General features: G+C 41.8%; 1 protein-coding gene across 9 annotated transcripts in view; it reads right to left on the reverse strand.

The window, feature by feature from the left end:
- Positions 1–19,154, reverse strand: part of IL1RAPL2 (interleukin 1 receptor accessory protein like 2) — a 364,841-nt gene that overhangs the window by 288,988 nt on the left and 56,699 nt on the right. The window lies entirely within an intron of this gene.

Below are 19,154 nucleotides of genomic sequence, written 5' to 3' on the forward strand. Positions count from 1 at the left end.
CCAGCACAGGTCTTGCCAGATCAAATTTGCCTCCTAATTCCCATTGGGAGGAACTTTGAGCTGTGTCTTTTTACTGCTGTCCTATGACAGCCCAAAGCCTTGTGCATGACACAACAATATTTGGAGAAGGAGGGAGTCTGTCCAGTTTCTGAAAAGATTCATCTCCAGGCCATTATACTTAGCACAGATTCTATGAACGATGACAACAATAAAAATCATCAGGAACGACGTCCACAATTCCACGCACAGCCCCAAAGGATCTGATGTGCCATTGCTCAGGGCAGAGCTGCTCCCTGTTCTCTGGGTAAATGGAAAAACCAGACCTTCCTTCCTGTGAGACAGCACCCCTTGGCTTTGCTGCCATCACACTGCATGCCTAGAGAGCACACACACAGACAGACCCCAGGAAGGAGTGGGAGGGATCCAATTATTTCTGTTTCAATTACTCCCAGTTTAAAACTATGGTTTGAAAGAAAAGAAAAGGAGAAAATACCAACACAAAATCCCCAGCGTGGCTGCTGAGGGTGGCTTGTTCTCCAACCATCTGTGCTCCTGGCAGGAGCCATTCTGCTCCTACACATCCTTCAGCACCTTCTGCTCCCTGAAGTGTTACACAACGGTACAGTGAAGGAAAATCAACAGAATTAACAAGTGGCCAAGCACAGAATTACCACTGAGGCTGAGTACGTTGGTGTCCCATCACCTCTGTCTGGTACAAACTCAAGGAGATGACTTGATCTCAGCTCTAGCCTGTGGCTACTGCTATAATAAATAATTACTAATTACTTAAGAGAGCAGCGAAGAACAGCATAAAATTAGGTGATAGTGCTGCTCCTGGCTCCCTCTCATTTGTACAGCTCCTTGTTGCCCGTGGCTGCACAGAGCCTTGCCCTGCACTGACACCAGTGACTGGCATTTCAGCCATTCTCAGCTCTTGTGCATCAGCTCCCCTCCGTTACTGCTTTTGGGCTTTTCTGCCACGCAAAGTTCATTGTAAGCCCAAATCTGAATCCATACTTTCCATATGTTCTGCCATTTGGATCCAGAATCTAAAATTACTTTGGTTGTCACAAAAATAGGAGCTTACAATTCCCCTTTGCCTTGCAATTAGCTCTCTAAATTTTAATTGTGGGAGCCAGATTTTCCAGCAGAGTTCATTCATAAGCAGAGTGAGTCAGCTGCAAAATATTTATCACAGTCCAAATTCTCTCAAATTTCCAGCATTTGGATCACAGAATTCTGCTCTGATCCAGGTCTAGGAGTAATGACAGAAAAATTATAGGAGGCAAGAAAAAACAGAAATCATTTTCATCAGAAAGCACACTTCTCCTTCAGGAATTGTTATACCCTGTTAATTCTTGCACTGAAACTGCAATTTACTCCTTTAAACTTCTTTACTCTTCTGCAAATTGCAAGACTTAATCTGAAGGACACTGAACAATTATTCTAAGAATTAATTATAGTTTTATAAATTTTATATATATATATATGATACCTAATATATCTAATTATATATTATTACATATCATTATATAATATTATAATATATTAAATTTATTTTATATATTATATTTATATATTTATTATATCTTTTCTAATTAGCTAGCTGAAAATTTCAATAGCATGAAATTTATCAGTCTGATCATTTAAGCACCTTCTTTAAAAACCAAAAATTAAGAACAACGTCTGCATAAAATACACCAATTATATCTGGTTTATCACAGATAAAACACATGTAAAACTGCTAAATAGAAAAGCCTCAAAATACTGTAGAACAAGGAATATCTGATGTAAATTACTCCCCCTCCCCCCCCCCAGTATTCACCCATCTCAATAGAAATTCCAGTAATTAAAATTACAAGCCAACAAAGCACTACCAGGAGTAGGTACCTCCTGAAGGTGCTCAACACGGACTAAAAGAAGCAGTTCTGTAATCACAGTAAGTGCTTACATTGTCAACAGCACTCCTTTAATAAATGGTTGCATTTGTTATGCTTTCTTAAATAATTATTTTCTAAAAGACCATAATCATCTAATAAAAATGTGTTTGGTTTTGAACCAGACCTAATTATAGGTTTTAAAAGCTGGTGACAACATATGCACTGGAATCCATTAGCAAGTTTTGCATAGAAAAGGTGACAAAAAATCAAAAATTTCTTTGGTGAATTGAGACCGTGATCTATAGGAAATCAATGGGATTTAAGTGTTTGAAATCCAACTCTCTTTTCAAAATGAAATTCATGCAATTATTGTGGTTTTTAATTACTGGGATACCACAAAAAACACTGCAATCATCCCAACAAAACCCTCTTGCACTTGTGCCAAAGATTTTTTTCCTCTCTCCATATGCAGAAAGAAACAAATTAATAACCTGAAACATTCCAGATTTCAGCTACTCCAAATAGTACAGCAAATTTCTGGGCAGGTACAGAAATCAAACCATGCACTTTGAACTGGAGGGCTGAGAAACTGAAATATTCACTTGCTGGTCACAATCTTAGTGTAAGAGAATCAATTATTTTTAGGATCAACTCCTAATCAAGAGTACCAACTTCTCCTTTGTCAATCCATGTCAGAGTCTTAACATCTTTTAAACAAATTTCTTTATATTTATGACTGAATTACAGTTCAGTCAGGCAACCCATTGAATCATCACACTTCCTCAGGATAAAGATTCTGCATGTGAACAGCATCTCCCTCCCCAGATGTCCTTCAGGCAACAATGAAAAATGACAGAGACTGCAGTGTGCTTATCATGGTGACATGAGTTACCTCTCTGAATACTTCTCAGTGCAAAGCCAGACAAGGGTCACAAGAGTCTTACAGGGAAAAAAAAAGAGGAAAACAAGGAGAAATGTCAATTTACATTAAGTGCACAGTAAAGACTTGCTTTGTCAAAGAAATCATCTGAACTTCTAAGTATCAATAGCCATAACAATAAAAAAAAAAAAAAACTTCAGAAGAAAAGGGAAACCTTGATTCACATAAAAGTATTTAGAGGCTTTCAAAGACTTTGTGTATAACTGAACATTTGCTTTAAATTAATAATTTTTCTTCAACTGCACAGCAGAACAACTTCTGGCTGCAGAACACAGCTTCCTAAAATGCAGGTTATTGAAGTAATGCTTCAAGAAATGAATATGCTAGCTGGTATTGGAAATCAGAGGAACATTATTTACCTCTATTGAATGCTGATCTAGATGCTTAGGAAATACAATGCAGATTAATTAAGTGCTTTTATCTAAGTAACTTTGATTTGATGATAATTAAATATCAGCTAGTATTTTATTACTTCAAGCCCTTCAATTATTATTAACAATGGAATGAGTGTTACTGCAATAGCAATTTCTCATGCCAGTGGAAAGGACTTTTAATATAAATTCATAATGACACCATTGTATGGACCTGATTCTAATCAGGAGAGCATGCCATGCATCTGAAATTGGTGTTCATGAATCACAACCTGGTTTCCCACTGTGGATTACTGTTCCTGTTTGTGCCATGCCTTCCAAAGGCACCCAGCAGTGTTACCTGCAGGCTGGCTTCAGAGCCAGCAGTACAAAGGAGCAGGGGGTGCAGCTTAACCCCTTGCATTTGTTCCATTAAGAGGTGGATGTATCTCCTCATTTATGTGCTTTGCTACATCCAAGTCCATCTCTCAAGCACCTTTTGTGGGAGTTACAGTAAAAAAGATTGTAGGGCTATAGGCAGTAAACATACCAGGCTGCCAAGCAGCACTGACAGGGTCAGTCCCAGCACCCCCAGTGCGCACAGTTTCCAGCTTTTGGTATGTGACTGACCAATGGAGCATGCCAGGACAGGACTGCAGCTTAATTCAGAACAGTAATTGCATGCTTTGGACCCATGCTTGGAGCGTGTGCTGAGTAAACTCCTCAGGAAGTACTGAGCCAAAGGTAGAGACTGGTATATCCTCTACGCACTCCACTCCTGGTGGAGCAAACACAGATTGCTCCAAACACAGGGAAGCTGGAGGAGGAATATTTGTATTCAGAGTTCACCACTGGAGATGGCAAGCAAGGGAGGGACTCTGGCCAGCAACACTCCCTCTGACTCTGGTGAGGCACCACAAACAGCTCCTCCTGGAAAGAGACCTGATCAGTGGTGACCTCAGGACTTCCAGACCTCGCTGGGGTTCAGTGCTTTCCAGGAAAGGTTTCTGCAGGTGGGAGGCAGCAGTGGGTTGTGTAGGTGTTGGACGCTGCAGTTTGAGATGTTTTCTGTTGCCTTCTGCACATGACTCACTGAGCAGCACGGCACAGCTATTTTCAAATCATGAATCTGCAAGGCAGACCCCCTTTGGCTAGCAATCCAGCTAACTGGGGAGAAAAAACAATGCACCTGTCTCATCCTGAGGGCTGAAGTAGCAAATGCTTTCTGAGCTTTATTTGCAGAAATGGGACAGTCATGGCCCTTCTAGTTTTAGAACAAAATTTCCATCTAAACATAGTGTGGCAAATCACCACTGTAGGATCTCTGCTTTCTTAGACACACAGCCACCCCAGAGCACCTGACCAGAGAGCTGCCCCAGCACATCCCAGAGTCTGCAAATGACACCTATTCTGCATGTTGAATATATACATTCCATCTCTGTGTGTGTCTTGGCACATGTGTATTTCCATGCTGGTACATCTGTATAGTACATCTTTTCTACATGAATTAAGCCAAACAGTGATCACAACATGTTATTTAAATATCACTAAGTATTAGAAGATTCAGAAATACTCCAAACCCCATAAAGTGATGCTGAGCAGGATTACTTCCTGGCAGCATGTGGATACATGTGTAAGCTGATTATTTATTTTCATGACCTACATTGCCACATAAGGAAGAGCCACAGTCCTCTCCCTCCTCAGACAGAATGAAATCAAACTGTATCCCTCCCAGTGATGGATTCAAACTCACCTTCTTTTCTTTCTCTTTAATGAACAAAAAGCAGAGAAAGATGAGAGATAGATTTCAGCAGCTGAAACAAGGTGGAACTGCTGAGCTACAGGAATAACCACAGTGTTAAGCCAATGGCATTCAAAGAACTAACAGTAGGGATAAATTGGAAAAAAAATGGTAGTAAGGAGCATGAATCTCAAGGTAGATACAAGGTCAAAGCAGCTTTTGGAAGAAAGCTAAAAGACAGAAGGGTGAAAATAAAAAGAAAAAACCCACGAGGGACTATTCACATTCATAACATTCCTTGAGTATTTGTTATGCTCCTGCTTACTTACTGCTAATTCATACTGTGCTGCTTACAACGAGAAGAGAACAGAAACATTGCTAATTACAACAAGGTGCTACATACACAGAGCAATGCCATTGCTATTCCTCACAGGTCAAGGGCAGCATCCTGTGTTATCCTGCTCTAAAGAGGCTAAAATAATGCAGTAACTGTCTGCAAAATCATACAAGCAAAACAAGTGTCATTTTTCATGCACAGAGTAGTTACATTTCTTCACACATGTAATCTTCAATTACTAAAGAAACTTTGATGTCAAAAATAAAGCTGCCAAAACAATAAGGGGCTGAAGACAGCTTCTATTTTCAGGCGTACAACTCTCTTGTTTTATATGGAGATTGTAACACAGGAATGCAGCACAAGAGCAGAAAGCAACATTAAGTGGCCTGTGTACTACACCCAGGTTACACAGACAAAGACCTTCAATTAATGCCAGTGCTAGTTTTTATTCAGACTGTGCTTGGGAGTGACAGAAACCTCCAACATGTACAGGATTATGGGGATTTTTAATGTTAAAGACTGAGGTGTTAGAGGACTATTTGTAATACAATGTCCAAGCCTGCCAAAGAGGGCTCTAACACTAAAGGCAAGGGATAAAACGTGCTGGTTGCAGCATGTTTTCCTCTGCCCAGATTAAGAGCTGTTCAATAGAAGTATAATAGAATCTGTAAATCTACTCTGGCTCAAGAACAGTGTGCCTGACATTGAAGATACAGAGCTGTCATAGTGGAGATAACCTGCACAGTGAACAGCAGGCCTCTAGGTATGGATAATGCATCATCTGACAGCATTATAGTGTAAAAAATAAATAAATTAAACCAGTGTAAAATAAAAAGTGGTCATATCACAGCCTACTTTAAGCTTTAAAATAAATAAGTACTGGCATGTTCTATCTGTTTCTTCTTTAGAAGTATGCTATAATCAATTTGTTTGAAAATTCTCATGTGCAGTGAACAGCCTGAGCATGGCGCTGCTCTGGCACGCATTGCCCTGGTAGCGGCACTGGCATGTTCAGGGACAGGCTCCAGCTGCTGGCACACCAGGGAAGGCCACATAATCCCCACACAGAGGGGCTGGCAGGCACTGTCCTGCACCCCTGAGCTGCCTCATGCTGCAGCTCCTGCTGAACCAGATGCAAGAACTGCTGGAATCTTACATTTTTTCAGGTTTTTCTTTTGCTTCAAGAAGACTGCAAAAATCATCCCAGGAGCAGGATTTGAGGCTTTATACCTTTTCTCTCTAGAAAAGCTTCCAAGACTGCTCTATACATCCCCTCTTCTTTCCCACACTTAACCCTGATACTTTCCACTGAAATGCAGTCCCTCGCCCTCTGGAGTCACTGCTCCTCCATCTCCTCGTGGCCCCTTCACCCTGTTTTCTCTGCCAAAAAAGCTGGCCTTAACCCAAAGCTGAACCCTCCAAGAAGGAACACACCCCTGTGTTTGAGCAGCTGTTGTGATTTCCACATGAAAAGTTTTCCCTTCCTCTACGACCTTATGCCACCACTGCAGCTGAATACCCCAGATGATTAGGGACAGATCCTGCAACCTTCCATGCAGGCAAGACTCCTGTTACTCTTACACTGCTAAGAAAGGACCCCCATGGTGATTTTAATTTCAGCAATGCAGATGGACTCCAAAACCCTTTCATCAGTTACCTGCTTATGGTACTGAATATTTCTAAAATAGAGAAATCAGTGGAACAGAAATGAACAGAATAATTCCAGCAACAAAGAATGTTAATTCAGAACCAGACCCAGTTCTGCAGTTCCTTCCAAATTCAGGCAAAGGATAACCAGCACAGACATACTGTGAGTATCAACAGAAGGAACCAGATAGAAAATGCAACATACCAGCACAGGAAGAGGCTAAAATTTCAGAGCACCACTAGTCACTAGTCACATTAAGAACCTTCCACATGCAAAAATCTACAGCCAGGTTTCATCATTAAATATGATGGACTACATGTAATTACTACCTCAAGCTTTATAGCTCCTCTAGTAGTCCCATCCTGTTCTGCATTAGCTGCAACAAACTAATTTTACTGATCTAACTTCTGTGGTACCTTGCAGAAGGAAAAGGCAGAGATTTGAGCTGATTAAGACAGCACTTAACCCAGTAACTCTAGTGTGGAAAGGGACTGGAGTTTTGATCAACTGAATTAACAACTTCACTTTTGATCTAGCTGAGAGAAATCTACAAACATCAAAAGCAGGTTTTACTTAGCCCCCTTAATATCTGCAACTTGCCCTAAGATGTCAGCTCTTCTCACGGATATTGGACATGAATCACAAATCCTGTGATTACACCTGCCAAGAATCCTCTGAAGAGGCGTAGGATTTCCTCCCCCCCACACCTCTTCACTGGAAAAAGCTGGTTCCTGCTGAATACACATATCAGAACAAATCAGCAAGACACTGACCTGTTTGGGTGTCAAGTCATTAGTACAAACAGAAAACTTCAGAAACACTGAAGAAAGGGAAGAAAAAAGATGCTTTGCAATAAAGACAAGAATGGACTGCATCTTTAAAGGTCACCCTCTTGTCAGAACAAGGAGATTTATGGAATATATGTAAGTGGCAGGATCTTCAGATGCATCTCAAGAATAAACAGGGTGAGATGTTTTCAAACAAAATTTGGAGCGCCAGGAGAAAAGGCCGAGGGTCTCAGCAATAAGGAATTGGCCAGGGAGGACGGGGGCTGGTGCAGAGGCAGAAGTCACCTCAGGGGCCAGGACAGGGCTCAGTACCAGCTGAAAAGCTACAAAAGCCAGTGATGTCCATGGTGCCAGTAGCCCCATGCCAGCCCCACAGCTGAGGCAGGACAGGTGGACAGAGGGAGCTCACTGGAAACCAAACCTCACTAACCTGGTTTAGAGGACAGGCAGGTGTGCTCTGACAAACACATTAACACACAAACACTCCACAGATCTAAGGTATACATGCAAAACACTAGTTTTTCTCAGAATTTCTACCATTTCAGCTTTATAAAATTACTGTTTTAAATTAGTTTACAGCCTTCCATCCAGTTGGCTGCATTTCAGAACTATTCCAGCCCACACAGCTAGATTTTTTTTTAAGGCACAAAAAGATGGGGGGGGGGGGAGGTCTAAACAATATCATAATCTTGATGGAAGATAAATAATCCCAATCCTTTTCTATTAGGAAAGAACTGGTGTACTAAATCCCACCATTCTGACAAATTTTGAAGGAAGATTACACAATGCCTTTATCCACCTCTCCCTTATCCTATTTTATGTAACTGGAGCACTGCTAGACGAGCACCAGCAGTCACCATTCTTCTTCTCATCCAAAAACTGGGTTCTCCAAACCACCTTTCCCTCTCCAGCTCTTCATCTACATTCTAACCCTCTGCCAACTAAACTGAAGGTCGAGCCATTTTTTGTAGTTGAGATACAGGAAGAAGCTACTGCAGCAGCCACTCTGCAAGGGGAGGAAGCACAGTTCTTAACAACAACACTGATGCTACAAACAGCAGAAGGCAATTCATCTCCTGTGCAGGACCCACGGTTCATCAAACCTTCAAGACAAGAAGAGATTATTCAAAAGCACTAACACTTGAATGCAGCCATCAAACACCAAGCACCTGCATGCACACCGCACACGCTGGTATCTGATAATGTCACTGCTCACAGGTGACAAAATACACAGGGCAAGAGAGATCTCCTCTTACAAATGGCCCGGCAGAGATGTCCATGCTCTTCCTTGCAGCTGAAAAATGACCATGCTGCATCTTCAACCCCAGATTAGGTTGAATATGGCCAAGCTGAAAAACATGACCTGCAGAGTGCCCAGCAGGATGAGACTCTTTCCACACTTCTAACCTGCTCAGTCACAAAATCCAGGGCACAACAGAAGCCCCAGCCGCTCTTCTGACATAATTTACCCTACCTTACCTATCTCTTGCATTTAATAACATTTCTCTTGCTGAAGAGAGGAAATTGGATTGCAGTGGTTTTCTCCTTCCTATCTCAACATCTTCCAAGACAGAGAAGGGTTCTCCCAGCCACCCTGTCAGACCCAATACCTGCTGCTCCCCAACATGCACCTTGGCTTTGCCATGTGATGGGATCCACCCTCTCCTCTCCTGGCTCAAGGCAATCCCAGTTTCTGCATGCCTACCACCACACACCTCCATAGCACAATTTGATGCTCAGTGCCCACCTTGTTTAAAACCTTGTTTCTAAGCCAAACTAACTGAAAATAGAAACAGCAAACAGAGATGGTGTCCCAACAGGCAGTCTGTACACAGCATCAGCATCACCCTCCTCCTGGGCTCAGCCGTGTCACTTCCTCTGGATCTTCACTGGATCAGCTCACTGAGACCTGTTCAATGCAGATCCCTGTCATGCCTTGGAGTCAATCCACAGTTCCCTGAGCCCACTTAGGTCCAGCTCAGCTAAGTGCTGGCAGATTGGAACCCTCATGTGCAGCTAGAGATGAACCTCCTCCATCTGTGACTGACCCCTGTCTGTCATGCCTTTGGCAAAGGTTCCCCTTTGCTCCCTCATTCCTTCCCACCCTTCTCAGTAACACATCTGATACTCCAAGCACTGGCTCTCGTTAGCCTAAGCAGGAGCTGTGCCCAGGAACCTGCCAGCCAACACTGCCAGAGCCCAGCTTTCATCTCCTCCCTCTCCCTGGCATGGCAGGGCAGGCTTGCTGTGGTGCTCAGTGAGCAAAGCTCTGAGTGCCTCTTCCCCTCCACAGAGCACCAAGGCTGTATCAAAGGGACTTCAGATAAAGTCTCCAAAATTGCATCTTTGTGCCTGCAATGACGTGCAGACTCTTACTCATCTCTCTTTTTATTAGATAAAAATCCTTTCAAAGTTGGTAAATTAATGGCTATCTGCCAGGCTTAGGGCTCTACAGAGAGGACTAGAAGTCCTAATAGGGTTTGTTCCAAATTTGCTTTGCTAGTAATAACTCTAAAGAAACAGCTAAATGAACACAAACACCATATTTTATTTCTACTTTTCGCTTTTTTATTTTATTTCAGGATATGTAGTTTCTAATGAAATACTAAATTCACTGACTGAGAAGATTTTTAAAACATATAGCAGTAATACATCTTAAACTCACTTTTTATGGAGTATTTTAGGAACCCCTCCAAAACAGATCTCCAGCTCCCATGGTTGCCATGAAATGTCAGCATTTGACAGTTTCCATACAGTTATCTCTCAGACAACAGTTTCTGTCTGCAATTAGAACAGTAACTGCAGCAAATCTGAAGTGGCTGTTGCTAAATGGTGTCATTTTAAAGGCAGGTTAGTGAAGTTACCAAGGTCTGAAAGAGCAAGGTTTGGGGGTGTCCTCCCAAATCTGGATGTGTGGGAAATGGGCATACAGCCTTTGATCTTACCAGCTTCCCTCCAGCACCCCAAGAAAGCCTCCAGGCCTCTCTAGCAAGGAAAACTGTCTCATATACTCACAGAGACCTGTATACAGATATGGGCAAACCTGAATCCATACATCCCTCACGTTTTGTTCTTTTCTGCTCAGATGCAGCCTTCAGATGGACAGATTGCAGTGTAGGCTGGCTGTGTTGTTGTTCAGAAGAGGCAAGGTGCTAGAAATCAGATGTTGGTAAACAACACAAGTTGTTTTCAGTACACTGTGTAACCCTACCTGATGTTTAACATGTAAATATTCCCCATCATCCACCTACAAGCTCCTCAAGCCTTTCCTGAAAGACGAATTGAGGGCTGGCACCTATCCTTTGGTGTAAGTCCCAAAGAGCTTTGGTGTAAGTCTCAAGAGCTTTGCAGAGTACCTTTAATGCTTTTGGTGTACTTCAATAGGATTTTGTACTTGCACTTGTGACTCCACAACTGAATTCAAACACACCAAGAGAGCAGCTACTAGGGCAAGCAACTTCTTCTGATGCTCAGAAAGCAAAGGTACTTTATAATGTAAGAACCAATTCCCAATTTAAAGACTTCTCGGTGTTCCTAAAAAGAATTGCAATTTTGAGAATGTATGAAAGAAAATATGCCGGACATGCTAATTGCATCTTCTGTCCTCAAAGACCAAAAGGGAAACCAATTATCACATACACTCAACAGGCTGCAGCACCAAAATACCCATCAGCATTAGGCAGCAGCTCCAGCAGCACATCAGCTTGTATCTGTTTTCTTTGTGCAATCAGCAGCTGTAAAAGTTTGCTTGAAGAGATGGCACAGGAGGGAAAACACAAGTGAATACAGCTGGCATTTCAACCAGAGTTCACCACACTCTGCAGCTGAGGACAGGAAATTGTTGTTGTTGTTTTGTTATGCTTTTCTAAGAAATACACAAGAGGAAAAAGAAAATTGTCTCTTCCTGAGCTACTCCCTATCCCTGCAGACCACAAACCCATTCAAGGACTCTGAGTCACAGCCTGAATGTGCACTTTCCCAGAGCAAAGGCACCCAGAGCAACCCCATTAAAGCACAGCCAAAAGAGAAACGAGCTTTCTCTCATGCTTCAATGGCTGACAGCACTTTGATTTCCATTTGGCCACTCAGTATTCAGCCCAATTCTTCTTCTGGAAGTGTCTAGAAGAATTAAACTGGAGGAACAGCATACTTTAGCAAGAGAGTGAGGACAAGTGGTTGTAGTTTGTACACATTCTAGCAAGGTCCCTTTTGAATGTGGTTATGCTACACAAGATGTAGCCATTAAGCAGCACTTGTAGAGCACCTCCTTCTCCAGCTCACACCAGTGCCAGGGTGGGCAGCAGCTGCCACATCAGCCCTGCTAAAGGTCTCCAGTCGTGCAGGCAAAATTGAATTTTGCTGCCCATGGATCAAGCCTGGGTTGTTCCAGCTTGTGGGAGACACATGAGAAGTCAGACTTGCTGTTCCTGCTGCTGGGGATGCGATAGCAGAGAGAGTCAACAGCAGCTGGTGCTGGGACCAAGCCATCTCCTGCTCACACGTATGCCTTGTCCTGTGCCACAGAGCCCAGCCTGCTCTCCAGGGCGCTGGCACTGCCGAGGACACAGCAGAGCAGCAGCTGCTGGGACTGCCCCTGCCTGAGCACCCTTCTGCCTTGCCTAGAGCTGCCTTGTTTTCACACCTCAGCCTGGCAAAACTGCAAAAACCAGCGCAACTCAGGAGAGGCACGGGAAACACCCCTCCACAGCAAACAGAAAACAAGAGGTTATCTCTTATAAGGTTAAAAATATTCTCAAAGCAGTATTTTAAAATTCTCAAAGCAGCCTTCCTGAAAAATGAGAAATAATTGCTCTGAATATAGTGTGAGCAAAGCAGGCAGAGTCTGGATTTATTACAAGTAGGAGCTTAAATATTATAACCTCTTTAGATCAAGAAATACAGTTAATTTTGATGAGAAAAATTAAGTATCCAGCTTGGTTTTGGACAAATCATGTTTTATGAGAAGCATTGCATTTCACTTGCTTTTAATTTATTCCAATGACTTGAAAACCCATCTGTATTTTTTTAATAATAAAGAAACACAAGATCTTGCCAGTGATGAACAAATACAAAAGAAAAATCTATGAGAACTAGCAAAGGGAGGAAAATCTAGAAACACTCGTGTGAAGAGGCAAGCACAACGGACATTAATCTCTGTGCAAGCCAGCAACCACAGTTTCAGAAAATATACCCAAAGGAGGAAGGCAAGGGATGTAAAGTTGCACTGGCCTGACAGGACATGCAGCCCTTGGGCACACTTCCCAAGCAGTGCTGGAAGGGAGGCTGGGAAGGACCAAGCAATGGCACTCAGCTCCTGCAGACAGTGACAGGGCCTTGGAGCTAAATCCAGCTCCAGCCCAAGCGCCTCCAAGTTCAGGCAAGTTAATAGGTGGGCAGATTTGGTCCTGCTGACATTAATGTCAATGTCTTTCTCAAGCTCAGGTTTGCAGCTTGCTCTGCTCACACACCCGCTAATGGATGTGACAGCCCAGTCAAGGTGCCAGCACTGCTACACTTTGTTCACAGGGACCAAGGCTCAACATATTCCACACGCTTACAAAATTCTCCAAAGGCAAAGCGTTTTTGGTTTTTTTTTTTCAAATCTGTCATCACAGAGGGACACTTGCAGAGCAGATGAGCTTAGAAAGCATCAGCACACAAAGCAATTTTTCACTACTACCGTGTCACTTTTGGACAGTGAATTCTGTAACTTCCACATCAAGTTGGGTTTTGTTCTTTCAGCAGTTTAAGCTACCTGCTCTTTCCAACCAGCCTTAGCAGACTCAAGCAACTTAGATTAACTGTGTGACTAAAGTAAAATTGCATTTTATAGAAAACAGCAGACCCAAATATCCCTTATACTTACCCTTAAATCAGTTACAGGACTTAAAATGTTAACATCTTCAGAGCACACAAAAACATGAGAGGCAGCCCAGTGCCCATAGTGAAAAGGCTTATTTCATGGAGTTTTGTATCAGCCAGCCACTGATGCCCTGGGCCTGGCTTGAAGGTTCTGACCCTGCCACACAAGAAGGTTCTCACAGAGCAAGTCCAGAGCTCACCTCGGCAGGACACAGTGGCTCATCCTCAGCACAGTTCCCCTGCCAGCACTGAGATCTGGTCTCGACATTTCAGCCCCAAGTCACCCACCTCTTGCTCAGCCCAGACTTTTCTCTCACGCTTTCCTGGAGATGAACCATTCAGTATCTGGCTGGAGACTGCTGTAAAACCTGCAGTACCTGAAGCTCCATTACATTGAACAAAAACATTTGCTATAAAATTAGCACTACAAGCACAAGCATAAGCCAGATCTTTTTCTGCCAGGATGGATCCCATGTCTTATGATCAGAGATAAATGCAATAGCTTTCTCTCTCACGAGCACCTTCTGGGTTCCTAGCAGTGCTACAACCACCTGGAATGAGAGGCACCCCAAGCATGCATCTGCTGCCCTCTGTTAGCTCAGACACATCCATATCGTGAACGCTTTTCAGAATATGTTCTAAGCAACATAACAACAAGAGAGAGTCTTCTCTACTGAGTCCAGCATGCTCTGACAAAGACCACATTTGCAATGAGGTAATACTTCTCAGTACGTGCATCTTTATTTACTTCCTAGTACAAGACGTTTCATCAAAATTAATAGGTTTCTTTTAAGAACTTAGTGAAAGCAGCCCCACATTAACGAGCCCTGGCTAGGACACATGCATGAAGGTTTACACTTTCCTTTCTGGCAGCCAGATTTGGGGGATTATTACCTTTTACCTTGAGGGTAATTTTCCAAGATAAAGCTACCTCTTTCATTTTTTTTTTCTTTACTCACAGAAGAGCTGTTAAATTGCCACAGATGGTCATTTGTTTTCATTTTGTGTGCTTTACACAGCACATTTTATGGATTATAATAGTTAATTAAATGTAACAAATAAAATTAATTTTTAATTTAAATGTTGAGCCTGCCTAATCTTCACAACACACCAACACTGTTGGGGTAGCACAGTTTAAATAAAATAGGGGGAACGGGGTCCTTTGGCAGTCCCATCACAGCCCAGCTGCTGACTATCAAGTCACTTTATGATTTAAAATTCAGAGGGGCTGACTGCCACTGATATACAGGGTGCTCAATACCACATAATATCAGGCCCCAACTTTCTTTACAGTAAAACCTATTTATTTTACAAGGGCTTTTTCAGAACTGTTCATATTCATATTTTGTTCTCTTCTACCTAAACTGTATTTGTATTTATTGAAATACACTTCCATGACAGTGAAAGATAACAAATAGAGCCAGGCATGTGGTGCTTCACAGGACAGATATACAATTCCCTTCACTATAAGAGGACTGCAATAGCATTTAGAAATGCCTGGTTTGCAGAGTCAGCAAAAACGTAGTTCTAAAGAAAACTTCAAAAACAAGTTAACTCACTCCTCCCACAAGATTTTTACTTGACAGAAATTATGGAAATAAATGGAAAATAAAAATGCTGCCCATAATTTATTACACTGTGTATTTCAGCTGCTGCTCTCCATACGCACATTGCTGATCTTTGTTCAGCTCAGAACTCATTAATATTGCCAAGTACTATTCCAACAAATAAATTGTTTTTTACACCTGCCACAATGCTTTTTGTAGAGACTGTGGTGGTGTGGAATAAAGAACATTAAGTGAGAAGAGTGGGGGGAAACACAACTATGGCATCTTTTGTTCCTGGCCAGATGCACAAGCCCAGGCTGTTTAGGCAATCCTGCAGCACTACCTAAAATCCAGGACTGCAACAGCTCAGAATCTCTTTTCATTTTTTTCCCCATGTGGGAAAAGATAAACAAACATACAGGGATGTTTTAAAAAACAACAGACCAACCAACCAACCAAAAGGCCAATAACATACTTGTCTTGTGTGGCTTGTCAACAACACACAACAGAGACCAACATACTTGTCTGTCTCTCACTGTGACCAAATAAATTTCAAGGTGAACATGCATTAAGTAGGAAAGAAATGCCAAAGGTTCCACCCCTCAGTCAGCTGGAACTAATCTTGCCTTTTGCATTTTCCCAGAAATTAATGAGGACTGATGGAAGGTGATAAGGAACACATCTTCAGTAATGCACAGAGATTTCTCTACCAGGCTAAAATGAAATATTTTAACATGCTAGATTTGACATCCATCTTTGCCCATTTCCTGCTAACATGCCCTTTTCCTCTTAATACAATCATTACTGGTGTGACCTTTCAAGATCCCCATACAATCTGTTGTTAATTTTTCTGAGCACTTCATGTCTTAAAGTATCTGTTTTCACATGCCCACAGTTAAAACTTTTGGTATAGAAAAAAAAAAAAAAAAAAGAGCTGCTTTGTCTATACATTAAAATAAAACTCTATACCTTTCATTAGTGTTATTGCTGTATACATGACCTGTTGGGAAGGTTTGTAAAAACACAGTGGTTCCTCTTGTAGAAGGCTAGAGGGAGGTTGGATATTGATGGATCGCTGGCATTTGGAAGCTGGTATTGGAAAAAAAATAATTTGGTTTGTTTAGGAAGGGACAGTCTTTGCTTGTTTGGGTTTGTTGTATAATTTTTCCATCACACTAAAAATTCAACAGCCCACAGGTTTTAGGGTACTATTTTGTTTTCAAAAGGACTAGAGCAAACAATGAGAGAATAGCTTTATGAAGCCAGACCTACCCATTCCAATACTTCACTTTAACAGCAGTACCTGAAACAGAAATGTCTTGATAGAAACCAACTTTTAGGAAAAAGAAACCTAGACCGTCTCTTAGCAAATAACTTCTTTTAAAAAGCTTCAACACAGCAGTTTTGCCCTCCCAGAAGAGATACATTCCCACCAGAGGGTGAAGCAGCCCCCAACACCTCAGCACTTGAGCAGACAACACAAAGCCCACGATCAGGTTTGTAGAGAAGAGGGGAGCACCATCAAGGCAAGATTCAGTCTGGATCATGTTGTAATTCTGGAGCCAAAAAGGAGTGAGCACTTTAACCACACCACCACAACATTCTGTGGATTCAGCATGACCATGGTCTTCAATTTTTCTCTTCCTTCACAGAAAGAAGATGCATATTTGCAGAAAGGCAACCTTCTTAAAACAGTATTATGTGCAATTAGGTGCATTCATCACACCTCATTCATTCATGTGTCCTTGACATTCAGCTGGATTTTCCAAAGACCCTGTTGTGAATTTGATTTTCCACTGAACAAATACTTACATATTATCTGATAGTATTTTTTCCTTATTCATACATTGTGATGAACTCATGAAATTCTCTAATATATTCCTTAATATTATTCAAACATTTTGTTGGCAAATAATCCTTGGTTGATAGGTCATTCAAATTGCAAATTGTAACTATTAGAGTCATTTTTTAGCATACGTAATTTATTTAACTTAAGTAATGCATACAGCCAATTTAATCAATGTGCAGTGAATTTCAATTTGTGCATTTGGCTCTAATAGTCTTAGATACATAAATCATGCACTCAGGAAACTGAAGATAATAATATGGAACTTAAATGAATAATTGGAACCACATGAACTAGTTCCACAGAAAACATGAAAATAGCCACATATACAAGCCAATCTAAATTCACTGTCCAAATCTTATGAACATTTGCAACTCTTTTTTCCCTTTCTAATTCACTCTGATACAGTTAATTTGTAACAAAACCATGCCAGCAGCTTCAGCAGACACTGCCAGATTGCTTTCCACTTCCTCCTCAGTATCCTTATTTAGGATATTAAATAACCCCTGGTCGCTGTTAACTTTGCTTCATGCACTGTCTCAAGAAGATATTTGACCACCACATATAGCAAGACCTTCAACTTCCACAGCATTTGGAAGGCAAACTGCAATTAGTGGTTATCTGAATCGATCCTAAATAGCCTAGGACAGCTCCAGTTGCTTAATGCTTTTGATTTTATTATAAGACCAGAGAAAAAACTATAATGAGGTTCAGTGATAGTAGGAAGTTGGTCCTCTGGGACTTAAAATTGAAGCAGGCAGGCAAAAATTAAATGTTTATCTAGCAGATTCCTGTTTGTTCATGCTTTAATGTATTCCCCACCTCAGCTTCTGCTGCAATTAGGGAACAGCCCTATGTCATCATAATCCTTCAAGAAGGAGAGAATAAAAGATAAGGAAGGAAGAACTAAAGAAAGAAAAACATGAAGCTGACAGCTGATACCTATTTACCAGCTTGACTTTTCCTAGTGAAAAGACCTTACTTGGAATGCGCAACTGACCAAAAACTGCACAACCTCCACAGCCCTGAGACTTCTTCCTTTAACTGGACCCAAGGCAGAAAAACACAGCACAGCGATGCACAAGCAACCTGGAGTAAGCTCATATGTGCTCACCCCTATGAATACATTGCTTAGTTCAGAAATGAGCAGGTGATCTGGAAGCAAGAGCAAAGATATGCTGTACTACATCACTGAAGACAGGTTCTAACAAAAGGAACAGCTTCTGTAGACAAGCCTAGAAAAGGGTTTCTGACACACAAAATTGCTGTGGGATTCCAAGAGCTGGGTTAATCAGGAGAAAAGAATCAGTCACAGAAAGCCTAGACCAGAAAACTTGCATTCCCTCCCCTCTTCTGCAGCTGTGCAGCTGCTCAGACATGCAAGGTTTTGCTCCAGGCTGCTCTCCAGTTATTAGAGGCTTCATGACTCACAGATGTCACATTATGTCCCAGACAGACCAACAAGTGAAAAACTGTAACCATCACTGAAGTGTTGAACCAGCATTTGAATGGGCAGAACCGTGGTTATACAAATGACTCAAAACTTGAGTGAAGAGGTGAAACAAAAGCACCTTCTGCAGACAGTTTTGTGCAGATTCATACAGATGCTGTTGCATCCCATGACAACACAAAACAGTAAAAATGTAAGACTTTCAGACTGGTGTAGAATGTACAAGTGGTCAGTTCCAGATGCAACATCCATTAGAAAAAGTGATCCTCATGGACAAGTTTTGATGGCCAGAAGAGAAAAATGACTTCAGGAATTGCCCTGACATTGGGATTTTGGGTCTGAGCAGAAAGGCAGAGCTGAATGGCCCTTCCAAGAACTTACAGGGGCAGTCAAGCCTGAGGAGGATTAGATGGGAAATGGAATGATGTAAGCACTCTGCTCATTTGAGTGATGAAGTAGAGTTCTTCAAAGGGTTAATGGCTGCTACATCAGGGTAGATTCACCCAAACAGTAACTCAGGCATTCCTACAGCATGAATGAGTTAGGTACCCCACTGCACAGCATGATCTCCACTGCAAGGGGATACAGAACTCCCTTAACTCATTCCTAGATTTCAGCATCCTAAATTTTTGCCCCTTTCCCAGGTGGTAGCATCAATCTGCAGGTGGGTGAATGCCAAGGAGAGAAAACCAGCTTGCATCTATCAAATCCCACCCACAGCACCCTGTTTACAAACTGAGGGAGGAAGCACACAAGTTTTTGAGT

The sequence above is a fragment of the Anomalospiza imberbis genome, chromosome 14 (genome assembly GCF_031753505.1).
Source record: "Anomalospiza imberbis isolate Cuckoo-Finch-1a 21T00152 chromosome 14, ASM3175350v1, whole genome shotgun sequence".
NCBI classification, from domain to species: domain Eukaryota; kingdom Metazoa; phylum Chordata; class Aves; order Passeriformes; family Viduidae; genus Anomalospiza; species Anomalospiza imberbis.